Here is a 23012-nt window from a genome sequence, read left to right as displayed (position 1 = left end):
GCCCAGCCGCTCCGCGACATGTGGGATCTTCCCAGACCAGGGCACGAACCGCTGTCCCCTGCATCGGCAGGCTGACTCTCAACCACTGCACCACCAGGGAATCCCCTGAAGAACTCTTAATTCCTCCAGTGGAATGGGTGGGTTAGGGTTTGAGGAGAGATGAGACATTTAGGGGAATTATTCTGGAGGAGGAAAAGCTCTAGCTCGGTCTAATCTAATAATAATATATATACTATCTAATATTTATCGAATAATTTCTTTGTGCCAGGCATTGAGTTAGTTGCCTTCCATTCATTATATTTATTCTCAACAACATTTCTTTGAATTAAATGTGCTTATCCACAGTTGAAAGGGGCTAAAACTTAGAAAGATTAATTGACATGCCCAGTTTGTAAGTGATGAATTTGGGAATTAAAACAAGGTCTCAAGATTCCAATCCCTGTTCTCTTAACGTGGCTAAACCTTCTCTCTTCTTCCAGAGGAGAGATACTTACCCCCTGGTAACAGAAGAGTGTGACCTCAGCCACAGACATCAGCACAGGCTCTGCCTTGGAGGCACATGGAAACACAATGAAGAGTGAAAACACCAGCTGCAGTCATGACTAGCCTACAGAGGTGTGGAGGGAAGACTGGTGACAGTTGAGGCTGAGGTCCAAAGATCAGATTTAAAGAATGTGTATGACATTGCGCTGAGGAGCTTGATCTCCCTTTTTCACAGTAATGGGTAGATAAAAGAAGATTTAAAGTGATAACATGATTAGATTTGCATCATATAAAGAAAGATCTCCTTGGTGGCAGTGTGCCCTGGGGACTGCACTTCCTCTAGAGCCATGGAGCCCTGAGCAGAAGAGCTCTGGTGGCCAGGGTGCTGGCAGGAGGGAGTGTGGTGTTAGATTTCAGAGCATGGGGAGCTTCAGTTCTTGTGTGTAAAATCACAATTACACAATTTCAAAATCTACAGGGCTCTACAAAGTTCCTTCATTTTACAGATGAAAAAAAGCCAAGCCCAAGATGGTTACATAGAGCCTGGAAGCTGCTGAAGATTTTAGTGAGTGTGCAGATTTTCTGGCTTCATGACTTTGGATTATTTAATCATCCTTATAATGCCAATGAGTCAGTGTTCTGATACTGGAAGCCTGAGACGAGGGGGCTGAGATGGTGTGCCTGCACCCAGGATCCTTCCATATCATTCATTCTGTCTACTACTATTTTCCCAGTTAAAGGGCATAGGGTCTAAGTAAACAAACAAAATTTGCAGCAAGGCTATTGAGCTATACAATAATAAGTGTAAATTTCTCATTTTTACCCCCATTAAACTTTTATAATAAAGTGCTTCATTTGTCTTTGTCACTAACAGGTATTATCCACTTTCACATGTTACATTTTTCTTTATCAGATATTCAGAGCACACTTTATTTGTTTTATTTAGTGCACCACAAAACACTGTTTCAAGGGATACCTGCCCAGAGGAGTTAATCTTGGGAGGCCACTATGTTATCATGGGAAGAGCTCAGGGTCAGAAGACACAAGCAGTAGATTCAGATCTACAGTGAGCAGCTGCACAGACTAGGATAGCATACTTCATCTCTCTTATACTGTTTTATCTGAAAAAAAAAAAGAAAAACTGCACAAGAACATTTTTCTCAATTTTTGAGCATTAAATAAGGTATAATTAAATCAGTTTATATATTTTTTAAACAACTATTAGTGAATAATATGCCTGGTTATAAAGCAAACTTTCTTTGGGTATAATCAACTTGTAAAGTAGTTATATCTATTTTTTGCTGCATATCCAGAGATTCTTTAAAAAGCGTAAAATTCAACAGTAAATGTTTTAAAATAGCCATTAGAGTTGACCAGAAACTTTTCACAAATGTGGACATTTCTTTGTGGTCTTGGCTAAGCAGGGTGGGGACCCAGAGCTGGCCCTGTTTTCTAGCTTGTAAAGTCCCACTGTTCACATTCTCCTTTTCCATAGTGGAAAGTACTCATTAATGGACAGAGGCTTTGAAGCCGAATCCGGCCTCTGTACCTGGCACCAAATTAAATCTCAGAGACAGGGTTTTGGGTGATAAAGAAAGAAGAAAGAAAAAGAAAAGATTTATTGCTTTGCCAGGAAAAGGGGGATACAGTAGGTTCATGCCCTCAAAATGGTGTATCCCAACCTGGAGGGGGTAGTGAGGGGTTTTATAGTAATGTTTCAAATAGGAGGGCGTGATCAGTTGGTGGACATTCTTCTGATGGGTTGGTGCGGAGGTAAGTGGGAGTCAGCATCATCAACCTTCTGGTTCCAACCGGTCTGGGGTCCACATGCTTGTGGGCAGCATAGAGTTAACTTCTCCCACCTGGCGGGGGTTTCAGTATCTGCAAAACAGCTCAAAGATATTGTTCTGTATATCTTTGAGGGGGATCCAGAACCCTGCCCCAAGGCTGCACTATAGTTTCTTTTGACTGTTCCTCCCTTGTCTCTGTATCCCCTCCCTTCCCTAATTAGCAACTCTTTGAACCTGTTGTTGGAACTCAGGGTAGGTAGGTCAAGGAGGGTGAATGAAGCCTACTTCCTGTAATCAAGAAATGGGGGACACAGATGTGCCCAGGAGCCCCAGAGAGTCCTGCTCACTATCAGCCTTCCTTCTCGAAGGATTTCATAGATGCCAAAAGTTTTATGTGTCCTACAGTAAGAGATTATCATGCATATGCAAGTTATTTGTCCACCTGCATTTGCAGATAATAAATATGGGCAAATCAGTTCCATTTTTCTTTTCCCTAAGACTCTCACAAGTTAATTTTTAGACATTAGATGCATGGTGGTACTGTGTTATCAATACATTATAAACAGACCTTGTTGCTAACACTGTAAATGTAGATTAGGTTTAACCCACACTAATTTAAGACAAAGTGTAATTCCCAGTATTAAATTACACACACACACACACACAATATCCTTTAAATGACACCACAGTAGCATTATCTTAATGGGCAATGCCACTTTCACTTCTGGGTCTTCCCTCAAGGATGCTATTACTCTCCATTATTATGCTAAAGGGTATCATTGTCATCTCCATTAGCAGTATTACCCACATCCCTTTTACTACCTGGGAATGTCTCCTGCTTGCCTAAATTATGCTGCTGTTCTCAACCTCACAGCCCAGTTTTGGATTTTGGAAGAGGCACTAAGCAGCTGTTAGACCAGATGGATGACCTTTAGTTGTAGGGTTCATACATTTACAGGACAGGAAAACATCTGGGTAGTGGCAATAAAGAAGGGCTCTTGTTTTTCTGATCTGGTGACCCAAACACATTTTGAATTTGGGGGATTTGTGGTAAATTACCAAAACCTAGAATTTTGGTCAAATTCAATTCTATCAATAATGGCCTACTTACAAATTGGAAACCAAAATTATTACTGTGTTACATTTTTCAAATTAAGATAGAAATTGAACGCAGTCTTGGGCTCTTAACTACACACGCAGAAAGGAGCAAAATCAACTTTGCCAGTGTCTTCTGCTTCAAAGGAAGCAGTTTGATTGGAAAGGCACAGATTCCTTCTCCACTTGAAATGGTCCTTTCTGAAGTGAGCAAATTTCCTGGCTCTGCAGACTGGAAGGCTGAGGCCCTGTCACTCCTGAGAGTAGCCTGCACTCATCCCTGCCTTTCAGTTGCAAACTGTCATAAGCTGTGCCCTATGTCTTGGTTTTATTAAAGTGAATACTTTGTTTAGAAACCAAGACAGATGGGAACTCCACCCTTAATATTCTGTATTCTCCAGGTCCAATAAAGCACTGATCCGTTTTACAAAATCTAACCCCGACACACCATAGACTAAGTAAGAAGGTGATGTGGAGATTCATCACATCCTGGGATCTTAAAATTGGAGGGAGTCTGAGAGGGTTCTTATTCCCTCTACTGTCAGAGACCTGACTTTCTTGTAACAAATTCTATAGGTAATTACAATGTCTCGACTTGTAAGATCTGTTAATAGGGGACGCAATATTTTTTCAAATCAATGAATTTAGATTTTAGAACAAAACAGATACTTTTGAAAGTTTCAAAAAAGGTGTTCTTGGGTAATTCCCCCCCCATATTTATTTTGTGTTAGTGACTTGTCCCTAATAAATGCTTGGAGATCTATATTAATATCTTGTCACCTATAAATCGGCCCTTGCCATCTACCTCTACAAGGATCAAATCATGAGCCGCTGCACCTGCTGACCTTCAACACCCGCTGAAAGGAGCTCAGGGTGGAGAGCAGGGACGAGACGCTCTATGCTCTGGGAAGAGCTGGCAGAACAGGTTTTCAGATAGGTATTTTCAGAAGATGATTTTATGAGCCCAATTCTTGCATCTCCTCATATCTAGAAAAGTACTAAAATCCTTTGTGGTGACGTCTGCTCCTCATGACTAGAAGAAACCTGCAAAAAATATGTGCTTGAATTGCATGTACTTTCCCTTCACCAAAATCACATACTGATCTTACCCCCTACCTCTTTGGAGCAGTTTCTCAGAACAATCTGAAATGCTATCTCCTGGGCTATAGTCCTCATTTTGCCCCAAATAAAACTTAACTCACAACTCTCACATTGTGCATTTTTTTCAGTTGACTATCTGTATCTATACCTATATATATACCTATACCTATACCTATACCTATATGTATATCTGTATCTATATCTATATATCTATATATCTATCTAGGAATTTTTCAAGCACCATTTCCTCTGGATAAAACTTAATTTTTCATTTTAACTTTCTCTGTAAAATTATTGAGAAACCAGCATTTTTATATGTGCGGGGTTTTTTGGGGGGAGGGTGGTTCGCAATAACATAAAACAAACTAAGGTCTATGTCCTCACTATACAAACCCTTGAAAGCCATGACGCTGTCCTGGCAGGAAAATGCTGATCCTCAGCGATTGCTTATTCTGTAGCCTTTCCTTTACCTTGTTGTCTATTTTCTCCATCCACCTTTGTTCTCTTTAAATACCAAATGTCAACATAATCAATTCATCAGAACAGAGGTCATTCCCACTGCAGCTCAGTAAATTGTCTACATGAAAAAAAAAAAAAAGCAGGGAATCTAAGCAGTGGGGACATCCACACAGTGTCACAACACCCAATACTCAAACCCCCAAAGCTGGGTGAATCACAACACTGAAGAATTAGGACAGGAGAGAGTGGAAGATGATGAATGCATTGACCTCTGGCCCTGTCTGTATGTGATGCTTTCAGATCTAGTTACCTGGAAGCATGCCGTGAAGACTAGGGTTTCCTGAGGGCCCTGGAAAACTGTGGTCAAGATGTTTGAAGACACTGGCTCCAATGCAGCCTCCCTGATCCCAACCCATATGGCACTGTGGCTCTCAACTTAAGTTTGGTTCTTGTAGAAGAGTCCAGGGTGTGCAGGCTTTTCCATTCATGGAAGGGCAGGGGTCGTTCCTGGGATTTCTTATAGACCAGTGGTATAAGCTTTGTGTACAAGTGCAATGCCGGGGAAGATTTGGTTTCTTCTCTCAAGTCTGACAGAATTCCAGGGGCACAGAGTGTTACAGGCACCTCTCTGGGAGCATAGGGCAAAGAGATAAGTCATCTAGAGTTATGCTCCATCTGTTCCAACTCTGTCTCCCCCTCACTGCTTTAAAGAGTATTTTGGGGGGGTAAATATACTGGAATACATAGCAGGTGGACATTACTAGTCTCTTCCTGCTCATCCAATTCCCACCTGCAGTGCTGCAAGGTTTAGTACATTAAGACCTTACTGCTTCACCATTCAAGCCACAAGAAATGTTTTTGCAAGGTTTGTTGATATTCTGGAAAGTAACACAAATTCCTTTAGTTACCTCAGAGCACTTAAATTATTATCCAGTTGTGTCTCAGAGGAAGTGAGAAATATTTTTTAAATGATTACAAAGATGTGTAACAAACAGTTGACAAATATATAATACTTTACTGTAAATTTCATATAGCAAATTCAATCTCACAGAATGCTCCCATCCATTATTGAAAAACTATTTCCATGACCAACCTATGGTTGCAATTGCCTACCAAGTGTATTTATAAAGTGAATATTCATTAAAACTTTCATTTACATTAATGAGTAAGGTGAATGTGAAACAACAAAAATGGATGTACTTCAGTAGTTCATCAATAAGAGACTTTTTTGAATTGGAAAATAGTTTTGCACACTGGAACAACACTCGCTCTAATTTTTGGTGCCATTTATAATATGATAGCTATAGACACAAAGTACTTTTAAGTATAATCTGCTTTTTTATTGATGTATAACATGGTATTTTTCTTTCTCTAACTTATTTCACTTAGCATAACACCCTGCAAGTCTATTCATGTTGCTGCAAATGGCAAAATTTCATTCTTTTTTAATGGCTGAGTAGTAGTCTCTTGTATGTATGTACTTACATATGTTATATATATATATATATATATATATATATATATATATATACACACACACACACACACACACACACACACATATATATATTTCACATCTTCTTTATCCTCTCATCGGTTGAGGGACACTTAGTTTGCTTTCATATTTTGGCAATTTTAAATAATGCTTCTATGAACATTGAGGTGCATATATCTTTTCGAATTAGTGTTTTCACTTTTTTGGGGGGATATATACCCAGGAGTGGAATTGCTGGATCATATGGTAATACTATTTTTAGCTTTTGAGAACCCTCCATACTGTTTTCCATAGTGGCTGCACCAATTTACATTCCTAGCAACAGTGTATTAGGGTTCCCTTTTCTCCACATCCTCGCCAACATTTGTTATTTGTGTTCTTTTGTTGATAGCCATTCTGACAGATGTGAGGTGATGTCTTACTGTTTTTCTCATTATGGTTTTAATTTACATTTCTTTGATGATTAATTATGTTGAGCATCTTTTCATGTGCTTGTTGACCATCTGAATGTCCTCTTTGGAAAAATGTCTGTTTAGGTCTTCTGTCCATTTTTTAATTGGGTTGTTTGGTTTTTTGATGTTGAGTTGTATGAGCTGTTTATATATTTTGTATATAAACCCCTTGTTGATCATATCATTTGCAAATGTTTTATCCCATTCAGAAGGTTGTCTTTTTGTTTTGTTTCCTTTGTTTTTGTTTGGTTTCCTTTGCTGTGCAAAAGGTGTTTTTCAACAATTTCTATGTCTAAATAATCAACAAACAGCAAATCAAGCCCTGAGGTGTAGCATTTGCAGATTTCTGTGGTGTGAATTCTCCCACCATAGCTGATGTGAAGCTGCCAAAATGGCTTTCCTGAAGACGGAATGGAAAGAGCTGTGTGGTAGCACTGTTAGGTTGTATTCTCACCACAAAAGACAATAGACATCAACAGCCTCAAGAACGTAGGTAATGGAACAAAGTAGGAGAATAAGTGGGAAATGATAAGTTTGGAGTGTTTATTGCCTTTGCATTTAATACAATTTATTTGATTGTAAGTTTACATAATTTAATTACTAACTCATTTCTGTCAAACAACAGGCTTGTAAACTTCTTGAAAATTTAACAATCAACTCTTGAGCTCTTGATCAGATGGTTTACCCCTGAATACCAAAGGCTGTTTGTTTCCTGTCCTGAAACATCATGGGAAATGGAGATTTCATTTCCTTATGTCAACCCAATTTTAAATAGTTACCTTTTCTCTGAGATCTTGTGCTTACAGCCCATATTCTACCACCTAAATCTACAATAATTGAGTCATTTGCTGCAGTATATGTTAAGGGCGAGTGGATGGAAGTTATTGACATAACATTCAAAGAAGCACCTGTTTATATGTCTTTTGAGTAGTTTAGATTCTTCAAAACAGTGCAGATAAAGAATAATGAAAGATATTTGTAAAAATACATGAGGCTTATGAAAATCTACAACCAAATAATTAACCCTCATTTTTGATATATCACTGTGAGTGTTCACAATTATGTTGGTTTAGTCTCAATACCCCCAAAGAGGTGATTATTTCACAGTGCTCCAACATATGCCTCTTTTCTTAATAAGTAAACATTCTGTGTAATTGAAAGAAAGTTAAAATATCCTAGAGAATGCATCACGAAATGAACATTGATCATAGTGGAGAAGACACTTTTTCATACCACTGCGAACTAGATGTTATTTTTTTAGCAGATTTTTTTTTTTTTTTTTTTTTTTTTTTTGGCCACACCACCCTCAAGTGGGATCTCAGTTCCCTGACCAGGGATCAAATCTGCACCCCCTGCATCCCTGCATTGGAAGCACAGAGTCTTAACCACTAGACTGCCAGAGAAGTCCCAAACTAAATTGTTCTGATTTGGCTTAAATCTCAGCAAGACATCTGAGACAGTTTGCTCCTCATAAGACAGAAGGTTGCTGAGCGCAGGTTGGGACCTTAGAGACCATCTCATCTCATTATTAAATGCGCCTGGGCTTGAAGAATTAGATTTCCATCAAAATAATTGAGCAGTACTCAGTCTAATTTGGTAAGGGAAGCAAAAAAACATCAGAGAGAGTTTCTAAAAAAATATTAACTGGAAAAAGTTCAATTTTGCATGCCACATTTACATGCTTCCCTCCTCCTAGACTAGTCACAGTGGTTACATCAGATTTCTTTCAGCAAAATTTACGTAAAAAAACAAACAAATGGAGATAGGGAAGGAATGACAAAGTAAACAGATCTATTTTAGCCTTGTAAATCGAGGTATTAGCATTTTTTCATTTCTTGACTAATTCTCAGGACCTAAGAAGTAAACGTGGTGTGAAAAGAGTTACTTAATTCCATTTCCTGACTTTGGGGTACAACTAAATCTCAGGGTTGCCGTAGTTCTTTGTAGCATGTCTTATGTAAACATAGTAATGGGTTAATAGGTGAATCACATAATTCAAATAATTCAAGCAAAAGGTCTGTAATAGAGAAAGGCAACTGGTGAGTAGAGATAAAAAGAGATCCCTTGGTCTTCAACTACGTTGCTCTTTTAAAATATAGTGTATTAACAGGAAATTTGAGTTATAGTAAGGCCAACAGATTAGGAAACAATTTCCATTGAAAAGGTAGTTTATTACTTCCAGTAACCAAGAGGAGAGAGGATGGAGGCCACAGGGGAAAGCACCAGGGTAAACCACGGAGCAGAGAGAGCGGGAGCTCTGAGCAAGAACATTTACTGTGGTTTCTTTGGGAAGGGACAGGTGAAGAAAGGGAAGCAGGTTTAGTATTAACTATTTTAAGTTCAGCAGGCTCTGGGGCATAGGGGCTGTCCCTGGTTGTCTGGTGATAAAGGCAGAGCTCAAGTGTGAGAACTGGATAGAGGCAGTCATTGGTGTGTGAACTTTGGATTGATTGGCTTGTATTTGAAAACACCCCAGGAAGAAGACTCCTAAGGGGGTGATGAGGGAGAAAGGAGATCAAGGCAAGGAGACTTAGGCAAACTACCAGATGCATGTTTGCTATATGATCATATTATCAGGCTTGTTTCAGAAGCTAGAAACATGGTTACTACAGCTACCTGTGTTCAAAAGGTTTCCAGTAGAATACGCAGCTTCTAGTGTGTCTATCAGTACATTTGGTTGAGGAATTAACATTTACCTTATGTGAAATAAGAAAATTCGTGGAGTAGCAGTTTATATAACACTCTAAGAGCCTTATGGTAAAAAAGTGCAAAACAGATTCAGTGTTTAAAATAGAAACAGCAAGCAAACAGCATAGATGCATGGCAGAGGTTAATTCCATAAGCCGAAAAGCTAACGTTCTGAGCGAAAAGGGGAAAAATCATACATTTGTACTTGCAGTTGTAAACAAGAAGACATGCAGGGTAGTTAGCCTGAAGCCAGCTGAACTAGAAAACCCTTTCTGAGATTTTCCTTTCCACTATTTATAGGCTAGAGGAGAGTCACTGTTTGCACAACAATAGGGCAGATTTTTCTATATTCATTGACACAGGAAAATCGTCTCATGGAGGATTTATTTGAAGTCCTGTAGTGATTTTTTCCCCTTATATCTGGACATTTTGAATATAAAAAAGCCAAATGACATAAAATATTACATTTGTTACTATACCACCATTACAAGAGACCACTATTTGGAATGGGGCGGAGTGAAGTTAGAAAAGGGAAAGGATGAATTTTCAATAATATATAGAAGTTCTGAATTGTGGAAAAATTTTAAGTAGTAATTTAAAATAGTTTTTTTTTAAACTAAAATCAAATGGAAGTATTATCAAGAAAGCGTTTATTCATTTTTGACACAGGATGTTTATTGAGCTAAAGCTGATTTTAGGAGGAGCATACAGGATGCCAGAGTGCTAGAATTCAAAGTCCACCCAGTGGACATGCCAGAATGTACTTATTGTTATTGCTCACTCAAAAACTGTAATTTATCCAGAAACTTCTAAGTCTAGGGAAAACATTAGGTTTGTCTCAGAAGGAATTTTTATTTGTGGGTTGATGCTGATTTGCTGATACAACAGTTCTCACTTCCAGAGAAATTCCCTAATTACTTTTAAAGATTACCAAATTCAAGACAATGAAATTACTTCCCTAAGTCATTCACAAAACTAGTCTCATTACTTTAGAAAGATCAAAGAATGATTTATAACCACTGACCCAAGTTGTGATGATTTTCCCCCAGATTTGATAAGCTCTATGGTTTGAGAAGAAGTAATAGTCTTATGATTGAACTGAGTGGCAAAGGAAAGAATTTTGTGGTTTCCAGCGTCTACGGAAGGTCCTGTACCATGTTCCATCATTAATTAGAATGGTTTTGGTCGAAAGGGTCAGAAACATTTGTTAAATGTTTCATATCTTAAACAGAGGTTGAGAGGAAAGTGACGGGACCTCAGGATGAAATCAAGCAGTCAATAAGATCAAAATTACTTTCATCTTTTCTTCATTGAGCATATTTGCTTGAATTTTTTTCTGTGTCTGCAGAGGGACTTCCTCAGCTTATCTGATCTATGTGGGAAAATAAAGAATGGCCACATGTAGCTCCAACATTGATCTGTTACTGGTCAGTCTCCCAGAGACAGAGCCTAGATCAAAACTCAATCCAGTTTCAAAGCCCCAAGGAAGGTTCTCAAAGGTCAAAACTTTGAAGTGATACACAGAGTCAGGGAGACTGTGGAACAGGGCTGCTACCGTTCAAGTCCTGAGAGCTGAGAGGGCTACATCCTGGGAGAGAGGAGCTGGACCATCAAAAACGCAGTGTGAGAGATGTGGTGCATCAGTGTTTGCATCACACAATGCCTGACCAAGTGCCCTCATAGCAAATACAAAGTTTATTGTGTTACGAGCATTTGGTCTCAGATGGTCTTTTTAAAAATACCTCCTCTTCTAGGCTCCCCCCACTGTCCATTGAGAAATGAATCATTTTCACCTAGTTTCTTCAGTGGGGATCTAGATTTTTTAGATAAAGAAATAATCCTTTAGTTACCTGCTTTCCTAACATAAATGGGCTCTTGTTATTTCTTGGAAATATGGATTTGTATCCTTTACAAAAAACATTGTCTTTTCCCTGCCTTACTTCCCCTCTGTTCTCCCAGCTCTCATGGGATACACACTGGTTAGGGGTTGGGCCCTCTACCCAAAGACCCTCAATTCCCATTCCCTACCATCCATCCACATGCTACGATGTATAATCAGCTTTGAAGTCAGATCTTCATAAACTAATCATGTTCTCCCGGGAACACACTTTCCTCTCCATTTTCAGTAATTGCTTACCACTGACATCTCTCCAAATTCACAATTTCACATCTGATCTTTTCTGGCTATTAGAGGCCATATTTTTTGTGTCTGGAGGATATTTAATTCTAATTTTCCAGCTATTTCACTACCATCTCAAAGTGTAGGAGGAAGATGTATTTCTCTGGAGGAAAGTTTCTGGAGAGAATTCTCCTTCACACTGTTGGGTTTTAAGGCATATTGTAGGGTTTCTGTCCCTGTTCCCATAGAATCTCCCTTTCTTCAGGGACTGATGGTAAAAGGGAAATAATATTTTGAATGTATTACTTGCTGGGCCACTAATTAATGATTTGATGTGAGACTTTCACAGACTAGGCTGGAACATGTGACATAAGCCCCAAGCTCAAGTGGGAAATCTCTTTCTTCCAATAAGAAGCATACCAGGTAGAAGAAAAGGAAAAGGCAAGCCCCAGGCACCATACCTACCTAGACATGATCACAAGAAAGGAAAAAAAAGATTCACATTTTTAGTGGAGTAACTCTGCCGATTAAAATATGTGGACACGTCTATATCCTGGAATCTGACCCAATCATATTAAAAGTCTTTCCTCTTTGAGAGGAGAAAGAAGGGTTCTCTCCTTTCCCTTTTTGTCACTTCCATGTTCTCTCTCTCTCTCTCTCTCTCTCTCTCTCACACACACATACACACACACATGCCTTACTATCACCACCATAATTGCTATAGAAGCACAACCACCACTTGGCAATGTAGTTTTTAAATAACAGAGTGGGGGACTTCCCTGGTGACACAGTGATTAAGAATCCGCCTGCCAATGCAGGGGACATAGGTTCGATCCCTAGTCTGGGAAGATCCCACATGCCATGGAGTAGCTAAGCCCACAAGCTACAACTGTTGAGCCCAAGTGCCACAACTACTGAAGACACTGCAATGAGAAGCTCGTGCACCACAACGAAGAGTAGCCCCTGCTCCCCACAACTAGAGAAAGCCCATGTGCAGCAACAAAGACCCAACGCAGCCAAAAATAAATAAATAAATAAATAAATAAATAAATAAATAAATTTATTATAAAGAAAAAGAATATGTACACTACTTAAATAACACATGTCCACAAGGGCATGTGCTATTTCTTTCTTTCTCTCTCTTGATATAGAAGAATAATTTTGGAATTTAGATGTGAGGATTACTAGAGGTAATCAAAAAATAGTAACTTTATAATATTTTCTGAGTTGCTTTCCTCTCCATCTCTATTTTAGGCTTTAACTCCTGGACTAGTACAACCCTCATTTCTGTAATCCTCCCCCCTTTACACATATAACCCACCCATTGTCCCTAAATGATTAGCTTGAAGAAATAATATAAGAATTAACTTTTTCCCATCTTCTTTCCTAATTGCATTCCCCTCATTGCTAGCCTGACCTGGTTCTCTTGTATACATACCATTCTGGATTATTCCATAACCTATTTCAAATCCAGAGTCTACCCCTGCCTCTTTCCCTTCCTTTTTTGACTGTATTTCCTTGATAGGTACGTGCACTTTTATCTGTCCAAAACTTTACTATCTTCTACATTTGAAGGCAGACCCTTTCCTAATATCTCTGTTCTGAGTGCCTCAATTGACCATCTCTTCCTTCTGTAGACCTACTGTCATTCATCAAGGATGTTCTCAAAGGCCACCCAGACAGCTTTGCAAGACAGGAGGACACACACACGTGTTTCTCAGTCTTCTCTTAAGTGCACTTAGCAATTATTCTTCACCAAGGTAGAAACTGAACTGAATTTGATGATACCAATAGAAAATAAAAATAAAGTTTTCAATGCCAGAATACTTGTAATGAAAACAGAAATCAACAAAGGCAGGACCCTGAGCTTCTTTTATTAGAGTGTGTGGATTTTCATAAACATGCTACATATTTGTCAATTGCTTTGAATTCCTTTTCCAGTAGCAAAATTGAATTTGTACTGATTCATCCATCCTGCCTTCCCCCTGCAACAAAGGGAGTGTGTTTTTCAGGTGGTTGACTGGAGTTACTAGCGCAGTTAGTGGCTATAACATAAAGCAAAGTTAATTGCATAACAGGAGGAGTTAATCCGTGACCTTGGGGCCCAGCAGCGTGGTTTGCAGATTCCCAGAGCTAACCTGCTGGTCAGTATGAAACAGGTATCTTGACTACAAAGTCCATCAAAACACTGAAATTCACATGCCTGGAGGAGCAGGGATTTTGTTGTAAATGCTGCTTAATCATTGCTGGAGCCCTATAAATATTAAACAGTAAGCACATAGCTCAGCTACGTTGCAGTCTGTAACTTATTTTGCATGTATAATTAGAATAAAGACAAATTCATGTCAGTCTGTTCAGAGAGGGTGCGTATGGACAAAATTAATTGTTTAGTTTAAAAATATGAAGTGAGGGCTTCCCTGGTGGCGCAGTGGTTGGGAGTCCGCCTGCTGATGCAGGGGACACGGGTTCGTGCCCTGGTCCGGGAGGATCCCACATGCCGCAGAGCGGCTGGGCCCGTGAGCCATGTTTGCTGAGCCTGTGCGTCCGCAGCCTGTGCTCCGCAATGGGAGAGGCCACAACAGTGAGAGGCCCGCATATCGAAAAAAAAAAAAAAAAAATATGAAGTGAAACTTGGGTAGTTTAATAGTAAAATGGCATTATGAATCATTCCACCCATCAATATATATAAATCTAGGTATTAAAAGCAAGTCAAAATAGCTTTTAACTAATAAAACATGACACATTGTCATGATGCTATTAATTATTTTCTGTAGAATATTTTACTGTGTGTCTATGAATATTAAATATTTTTCTATTACTGAAGAATTTTGAGACTTTCATGTTCCCTGCTAAAGTGGCTTTCTACAAATTGTTTTACCATAATTTAAATCACTATTGATTCCCTTCAAAAAAGTACAGAGCAACCTCTGAAGAGAATGAGTATTTGGAAATTCTGCTACATGATTTTACTGGAATTGAGGGTAAATAACCTAAGTGAACAGCATTTCTTATTCAATGCCCTTAGCAATTTTATGTTTCTTTGGAGCAGAGGAATATAGTGGAAAAAACAGATACAGGCTAAGGATTTTGTTCTAAGATTTATCAGTCGTGTGACCTTGGTCAGGCCAATTAGCCCTCATTGTGTTTTTTTCCTAATCTTTAAAAATAGGAACACATTTGCTTTTCCTGCTTCATATATAAGGATAAAGGAGATAATTTATGTGAGAGTACTTTACAAAATGGCACTGGAAATATACGGTATTTGTTCTTTGTATAGTAACACATTCTGTAAGTGAAACACCAGGGCTGTGTTGATCTCTTTTAATGCCTAATGTCTTCTTTTTGAATATGTCCTGTCCATAAGTGGTCCTTGAGTTTGCTGTAGGAGAGGTGCTTGAAAGATAAATAGATTTGTGGGCAATAAGGCTTAGCTAGGTGTGTGCTGACAGATAGAATTCTTGCTGCAGAATTACGGAAAACTTATTTCCTAGAGGAATAAAGATCTGAAATAGTCTTAATTTAAAGATACCATTAAAACACGTTATGATTTGATTTTTCTAAAGTAGCTAAAGTTCACTGGCAATCATGATCTAACAATTTTACTGGTAGATAAAATTACCTTTCTATGGAAAATCCTGTTTCTAGGAGAATTGTGTTAAGATGTATCTAAAATAGATTCTTTTTTGTTCCGTTACTGAAGGTCTGTTCTATAGGATCAGTTTCTTTAAAATAAATGGATTCACAAAGCAGACATTGAAGAAACAATTATTTAGTGCCTATCTATTCCATGCAGTGATGAATAAGACATGAGATTGGAATTCCAGGATTTTATTACACCCCTAGTTCACATACTCAGTTTCTCTACAAGGGTTTCTAATTCAGTAAGATAAAGGAAATCATTCTAGCAAACCTTCACAAGGGTCCTTTTTTTGTAACAATAACTGTAAGAAAGAGAAGGTCTACTGGCTACTCAAACTTAAATGTCAGTGTCTTCTTGTCCTTTGAGTTTCAAATTAAACTGGCTTAAATGTCCATTCCTCATACAAGGGGCAGCTTAATGTGCTCCCAGGATTTCTGGGGATTCTTGGAGAAGTTTGTATGGTTCCTAGGCACTTCTGACTTTGAGTTCTTGCTTCTGCTGAATTTGTTCTGTATTTACGTAATTTCTGCAAGCATAGCATGCCTATTTTCCATATATGTTATCTTGCATTAAGTGCTCAAACTATTTTATAGACTTCTAGTCTACTAATATGAGTATTATAACAAACTTGTGCTAAAGTTTATGTGACACAAGAAGGTGTTTACACTGAAGCACTGTAAATGATTAAAACATGAATTAGACAAATCAATAACATTTCTGGAAGAAAATCTAAAAGACCTTGTTTTGCTGATGAGTTTTTACATATAACACCAAAAGCATGACCCAGGAAAGAAAAACGTTGACAATTTGGACTTTATTAAAGTTAAAAACTTCTTTGACAAAGACACTGTTAAGAGAATGAGGAGACAAGCTGCAGACTAGGAGAAAATATTTGCCAAACATATATCTGATGAAGGACAGGTATTCAAAATACACAAACAATACTTGAGACTCAACAATAACAAAATAAACAAATTAATTAAAATATAGATGAAATATCTGAAAAGGCACCTCGCCAAAGAAGATATACAGATGGCAAATGCAATTATGAAAAATGCTCGACATCCTATGTCATTAGGGAACTACAAATTAAAACAACAATGAGATACTACTATGCACATCTTAGAATAGCCAAAATCTGAAACACTGACTACTTAATTGCTGATAAGGGTGCAGAGTAACAGGATGTTCTATCTGTTCAACTATCTATAAATCTAAAACTGTACTAAAAATTAAACCTATTATTTATTCTTAAAACCACATGTTTTATGATTACAATTATACGACATTCTGAAAAAGGCAAAACTATAGTAAAGGTAAAAGGTCACTAACTGCCATGGGTTTGGGGTGGGGAAAGTTGAATATGTGAAGCACAGGGGATTTGGGCACAGGATAGTGAAACTATTTTGTATGATACTATAATGGCGGATATATTACACTATGCATGTGTCCAAACCCATAGAACTTTACAACAAAAATAATAAAATTTAACATATGCATTTAAAAAACATTGACGAAATTATGGGATGTCAGTATATAGGACAGAATATGACAAAAGAATCTAATTGTATAAAAATTTATGAAAAAATCTCACTGGAGGGTATGGGGAGAAAGGTGCTGATCTAAATACCTTGGGAAATTAGTCAATTTTATAAATCAAAGGCAAAATCAATTATACACAAGTACTGTACTCTAGTTGATAAAGCTATTTTCCATGAGGAATGGGTTAACAATTCTGATACTACTATACTTGCATACCACAGCTGAACAATTAAGTAAGTTGTTGGTGGATGGTGAGAGGCAGATTTATGAGTGTCAGAGTGGAAATTTACCGATACAAAAGAGAAGGAGGTTGAAACAGTCTTTGTGATGATGGGTTAGAATTGGAAACATCAATATGAATTCATCTTTAGCTTAATACAGATCTAGATGTTGCATACAGAAATATCTATAGACAGGAGTATATACATGGGTTAGTATACCCACATATATTTTCTTCCTCTGTCAGATGAAAAGGTGTCGAAGCAAGTCATCCCAGTAACAATGAGCACACCTAGCACTCAGATCTTTGTCTCTAATACCTTGATTTAATAAAGGAAACCCAAGCTTCTTAGAGAAATTGTTGATGCTAGGACTAGGGCACGAAGTATATAAGATGAGCCTGAAGTATCCTGCGGTGCCAGAATACAAGAATGTGCTCAAAACAAAACATGAACAACAACCAACACAAGGGTGGGTGTATGTCAAATGTACACAAAAACCAATGGGAGGAACTCCCAATGGACAAATATGGAACAATTTGAGAAAGGAAATAAAGTGGTATTGGATTATAATGCAACATATAAAATTGATATTGATACTGATGTAAATAAAGGATATAATAAAGGAATAAATTCATGGGGTGGAAGAGGCAAAATCCACCATGCTTTGATAAATCTATCATCATTTTATTAATTTGTATGTATATCTTAACATTAGTAAGATACTAATGATAGGGTAAAAAGGGTGTGGGATATATGGGAATTCTGTATTATTTTTGAAATTTTTCTGTAAAAATAAATCTTTTAAAATAAAAAGTTTATTTAAAAAATTGAATTAGGGATATCTTTCACTGACGACTTCTCTGATATCTTCCATTCTTCCAGCATTCTCCAAATTTTCTCCGATTTTTTCCTGCTGTATTCTGTACCATGCCTGGGACTCAGCTTTATGCATTCGTAAAGTACAATGAGGAGAAATTACGTCTTTGATTATGAGCATGGGTTTTGGAGTCTGACTACCTGTTTGACTTCTAGCTCTGCTGTTTTCAAACTGTCTGACTCTGAACAAATTATATGTCCTCATGTGTCCCATTCCTCATGTTCAAAGTAGAGTTGATTTCAGTATCAAACTCACTGTCTTTTTTTTTCTTTTCACTCTTTTTTTTTTTTTTTTGCTGTACGCTGGCCTCTCACTGTTGTGGCCTCTCCCGTTGTGGAGCACAGGCTCCGGACACGCAGGCTCAGCGGCCATGGCTCACAGGCCCAGCTGCTCTGCGGCATGTGGTATCTTCCCAGACTGGGAAGTTTTCCCTAGACCATGGCAGTGAGGCTATCTTTCAGCCTCCAGAGCAACCAGCTTCCAGCTGAGCATCACTGAACAACTGTGGTACATACCATGTGGAGCAAAAGAATCACCCAGCTGAGCCCTGCCTGAATTCCTAACTCATAAATGATATCAAATAAAATGACTGCTATATTAAGTTACTGAGTTTGTGGTAGTAGCTGACTGGAGTGGGAAGCTCTACTTAAGGACAAAAACAAAACAAATAAAAACACACATGCACTCACACACAAAACCCTTTAATTGAAAAATTAGGGTATCAAATTCTCCAACTATTATTGTTGAGCTAATTTTCCTCTCAGTAATTTCAGTTTTTCTTCAGGTATTCTGGGGTTCTGTTTTTGGATGAATATGTTTATAACTGTTATGTCTTCTTGATGGATTGACCCTTTTACTGTTATATCATTTGTGTCACATAATACATTTTTTTTCTTAAGGTCTATTTTGTCTGATATTATTGAGACCATTCTAGCTCCCTTTTGGTCATTGTATGCACACAGCGTCTTTTTCTATCCTTCTACTTTCAAACTAGTATTTTTGTCTTTGCATCTAAAGTATGTCTCTTATAGACAACATATAGTCGGTTTAAATTTGCTTTTTAATCAATTCAGCTATTCTCCGATGTATAATTTTCTCATTACATTTAATGAAATTACTAATAAGTTAGGATTTATACCTGTCATTTTGCTGTTTGTTCTCTTTATGTGCTTCATTTTTATTCTGCTGTTTCTTCATTACTGCCTTGTTTTATGTAAACTAGTTTTCTAATGTACCATTTTATTTCACTTATTCATATTTGTATTTCTTATTGTTTGGCCTGGGTTTACCATTAACATCTTAATTTATAACAATATAGTTCAGGTTAATCTCAAATTAATTTCAGTAATATAGGAACTTTGTTTCTATACTGCTTTCTACCCCGTTTAAGCTGTTATTGTCACTAATTACATTTTTATACATTGTATATCATCAATGGTGATTTATAATTATTTTATCATCAGTTGTCTTTTAAATGATATAGAGAATAGGAGGAGTTAAAACAAAACAAACAAAAAACTAAAACAAAACAACATCCATTCATAAATTCTTCATTCAAACTCATGAAACTCCAGAGGATTATAGCTTAGGAAAATCAATGCTTTAGATAAGCAATTAAAATGTTAGCTGCTATTCCCCAGAGTCCAAATTTAAAAATTGTCTACTACCACCCTAAAGTATAGTCTTAGTCACACCTCAGATTAAAACTGAAATGCACAATTTTTGCTTGTATGTATGTTTCAATGAGTAGCATTGTCATTAATTGGCCACCATTTTATATGTATACATATCTTTTCTAACTGAGGTCCTGCTCTCTTATACAGATTGTATAGTCACTGGTTAGGAGTCCAGGCCTTGATTACATTAAACATTCTGGTTTAAACATTCTGGTAATTTCATTAATTGATATTTTTCTCTGCCTAATTTTCCTCATCTATAAAATGACAATAATAATTCTTCCAGCCTATAGGGTTGTTTTGAGAATCAATACAAGCTAAGGCCTCAGCATCTTGCACATGGCAAATGCCCAGCACATGCTGGCTATTATTTTCCTGCTGCTGAATTCAACTCTCTCCTCCTCAGCGTATGCTCTACACTCCACACCCAAATCTTGATCCTTATATTGGCTTTGATTTATTCTGCTTCTGAAATCTTAGCCTCAAATCTATTTCCCTCTAGTCTCAACCTAACTTTCTCAACTCTTCCTTATCCCCACCTACTTCTTCAACTGCAACAGAATCTCAGGTCCCAGGTACTTTCTTTCTCTTATATCTCAGTCTTCTCTCAGCTTCTCTTCTGTGGCAAAAGCCAGCTGCTCCCAGAAGTTTGTCTTCTCCCCTTCCTTCTGGGAACACAGAAGCCTGCATTTCCTCATCTCCCTTGCTGTTAGATGGAAGCAACAAAACAGGAGTGGAAGTGATGAGTGCCACTTCCGTTTTTCCACACCCACTCCTTTGTGAACTTTTCCTATCCCCTAACCAGATGGAAAACACATGTCCTGAAAGCAACAGAGCCTGAGTCCCCGTGACTGCATGACTTCATGGATAGACAGACCCCTTCTTAACTCTCCAAATCTTCCACCCTGTCTGTTTGGAACCATTTAAAATTGTAAAATGAACAAGTACAATTTTTTAAAATATTTTTCTTGTGACTTTTTACATCCTAATTAGAAGTGAAATACCAGAACACTTGGAGTCTAGATAATTAACATTAATAACTATTAATACATAAATATGTGTCCTTTAGCATGTCTTCCCTATCTGCATATCTTCTCGCTTTAGTAATATAGACAGGAGGTAAGAATGAGACTTCTCTTTGACTCTGTAAATCTCGTAAATGTGTGCATATTCTCAGAGTCCATTTTCCATGTCACCTCCCCTTAGGAGCTGTAGTCCCACTTAGAGGACTGATAATGGAATATACTTTAAAAAAATGAGACTCAAAAAAAAAAAAAGATACTCTGTGCTTGGATGCAAACCTTGATGATAAAGCCAACAATTTTTGGGGTCTCTTTCAGTGAATAAACAATGGCAAATTTGTTATTTTTGTGCCACTAGCTTATCCATTAAACTTTTGTTTTTAAGTACCCAGTGCAGTTAAATCCCCTTTCTCTTGGGCTTAATGATGCCAAGGACAGGTTCTCTTCACAGAGTTGGTAGAGAAAAATACCCCAAAGGGAGAGATGACTCATTCAGATGTCATTAACTGACCAAAGAGAAGTTACCACCTCCTGAGTTAAATTGAGCATTAAGTGGCTCAGACGGATGGTTGTAACAGTGACATGCAATATCGTACAGGGGACCCTCTGAGGAACAAAGGGATAAGATCGATCAGCCCTTGATCAGCACCCAGACTAGGACCACGGTGTCATTGCCCCCTCATGTGCCATTTTTAAGGATGATTACAGCTCTGGAGGTATGAGAGTTTCTAGCATAGCAAGAGGGAGCAGCCCATATGTACCTTTTCAGACAGGTTAATAGGCACACTGACTGCTTTTCAGAATTTGGGGCTTTTTAAAGTAATTCTTCCAATCCCTGGCATCAGGATACTTTATTTCCATCATTTTCATTTCTTCAAGTTTCTTTTTATGTGAAAGCCTATTGAAGACATCACCAGAACAGCTTATTGATATTTATTAAAATGATCATTCAAGCAGCTGTGTCAATCCCCCTACTTTTCCTGGAAAACCAAGGTTCAAATGGAATAGTTTCCATTTAGACAGGTGAGGAGATGGTGGCTGAATCCTCTTGACATTTAAATTTCAAGTCCATAGACATAGCAGGGTTATGAGGGCAGAAAGGACACTGGGCATCCCTACTTTTGTGCAACTTCCTCAATTCAATGTTTTTTTTTTTTTCATGCAAAGCGTTTTGCACAGTTTTATTTTTAGAAAATTAAAATAATAGGTAGGATATTTTACATGAATAAATATTTAAAATCTCTCTCTAAGGACAGAGAATAATATGAGCACTCACTTTTAACATCCGGATTTGAAGAAAGGTGACTTTCCCCTATGTTTACTTCAGATCACTTTTAATTTTAATGGAATAAAAGATTTCTGACTCAGTAGCCTAAGCTTATCTTTCCTCAGAACTAATCCCTGTACTACAATTCATGCCCCCACCCCCCGCCCCGTTGCCATGTTCCTGCTTTCACGGTTGAACATTTCCTGATCTCTCCCTTCACACATCTGCATGCCCGTCGCTGATTTCCTGGGCTGTTTCTCAGTCTCCTACTTAACTCTTGGGACCTCCTGCCCATCATCATCAACTACACTCACATCCATGGGTATTCCTCCACCTCTGTGTCTATGGGAAACCCAGCTGTTCCTTTTCTGCATTCTCAGGATGGGGCCCGGTGCTGTGCACATTCTGTTTGCAAAGTCTACTTTCCACAAGCTCTTTTTTTAAATTGTTTTTTTAATTTTTATTTTATATTGGAGTATAGTTGATTAACAATGTTGTGTTAGTTTCAGGTGTATAGCAGTGATTCCATTATACATATCCATGTATCTATTCTTTTTCAAATTCTTTTCCTATTTAGGTTATTACAGAATATCGAGCAGAGTTCCCTGTTGCTCACACCATTTGTCTGTACCACTTTCATCCCCTCCTCCAGGAACTGTCTACTTCATTCTCAATACCACCACCCCTACACTGTGCTTTGAATTGTCTGCCTCTTTTATCTTCCCAAGATGCTAATATTATTGAATAGCTCCTCTCTCTTCTGTGTCTTAAAACTCTTTACTGGATCATTATCATCAGTAATGAGACATCCTTAATCTTTCCCAAGGTAACAACAAAGCAAGGAAAATAAAAGCCTCCGATTGCTTCAGCATCCCTATACCTACATCCTGAGAGATATTTTCCCCTTCACAACCAAAATACACTCATTCTCTTCTCATTTCACTTGATATTCACTCTTTCAAAAATACTGGTTCAAGTAAATAGTGAAGAGATACATAATAATAGAGCATATGTGTAAATTGGAAAGAATAACAATTTCGTGGACCCGGGTATACTCTCTCACCAACATAAGAAACAGAGAATAA

This window comes from Mesoplodon mirus (assembly GCF_964341445.2).
Source record: "Mesoplodon mirus genome assembly, chromosome: 10".
Lineage (NCBI taxonomy): Eukaryota > Metazoa > Chordata > Mammalia > Artiodactyla > Ziphiidae > Mesoplodon > Mesoplodon mirus.
This window is presented reverse-complemented; position numbering follows the sequence as displayed.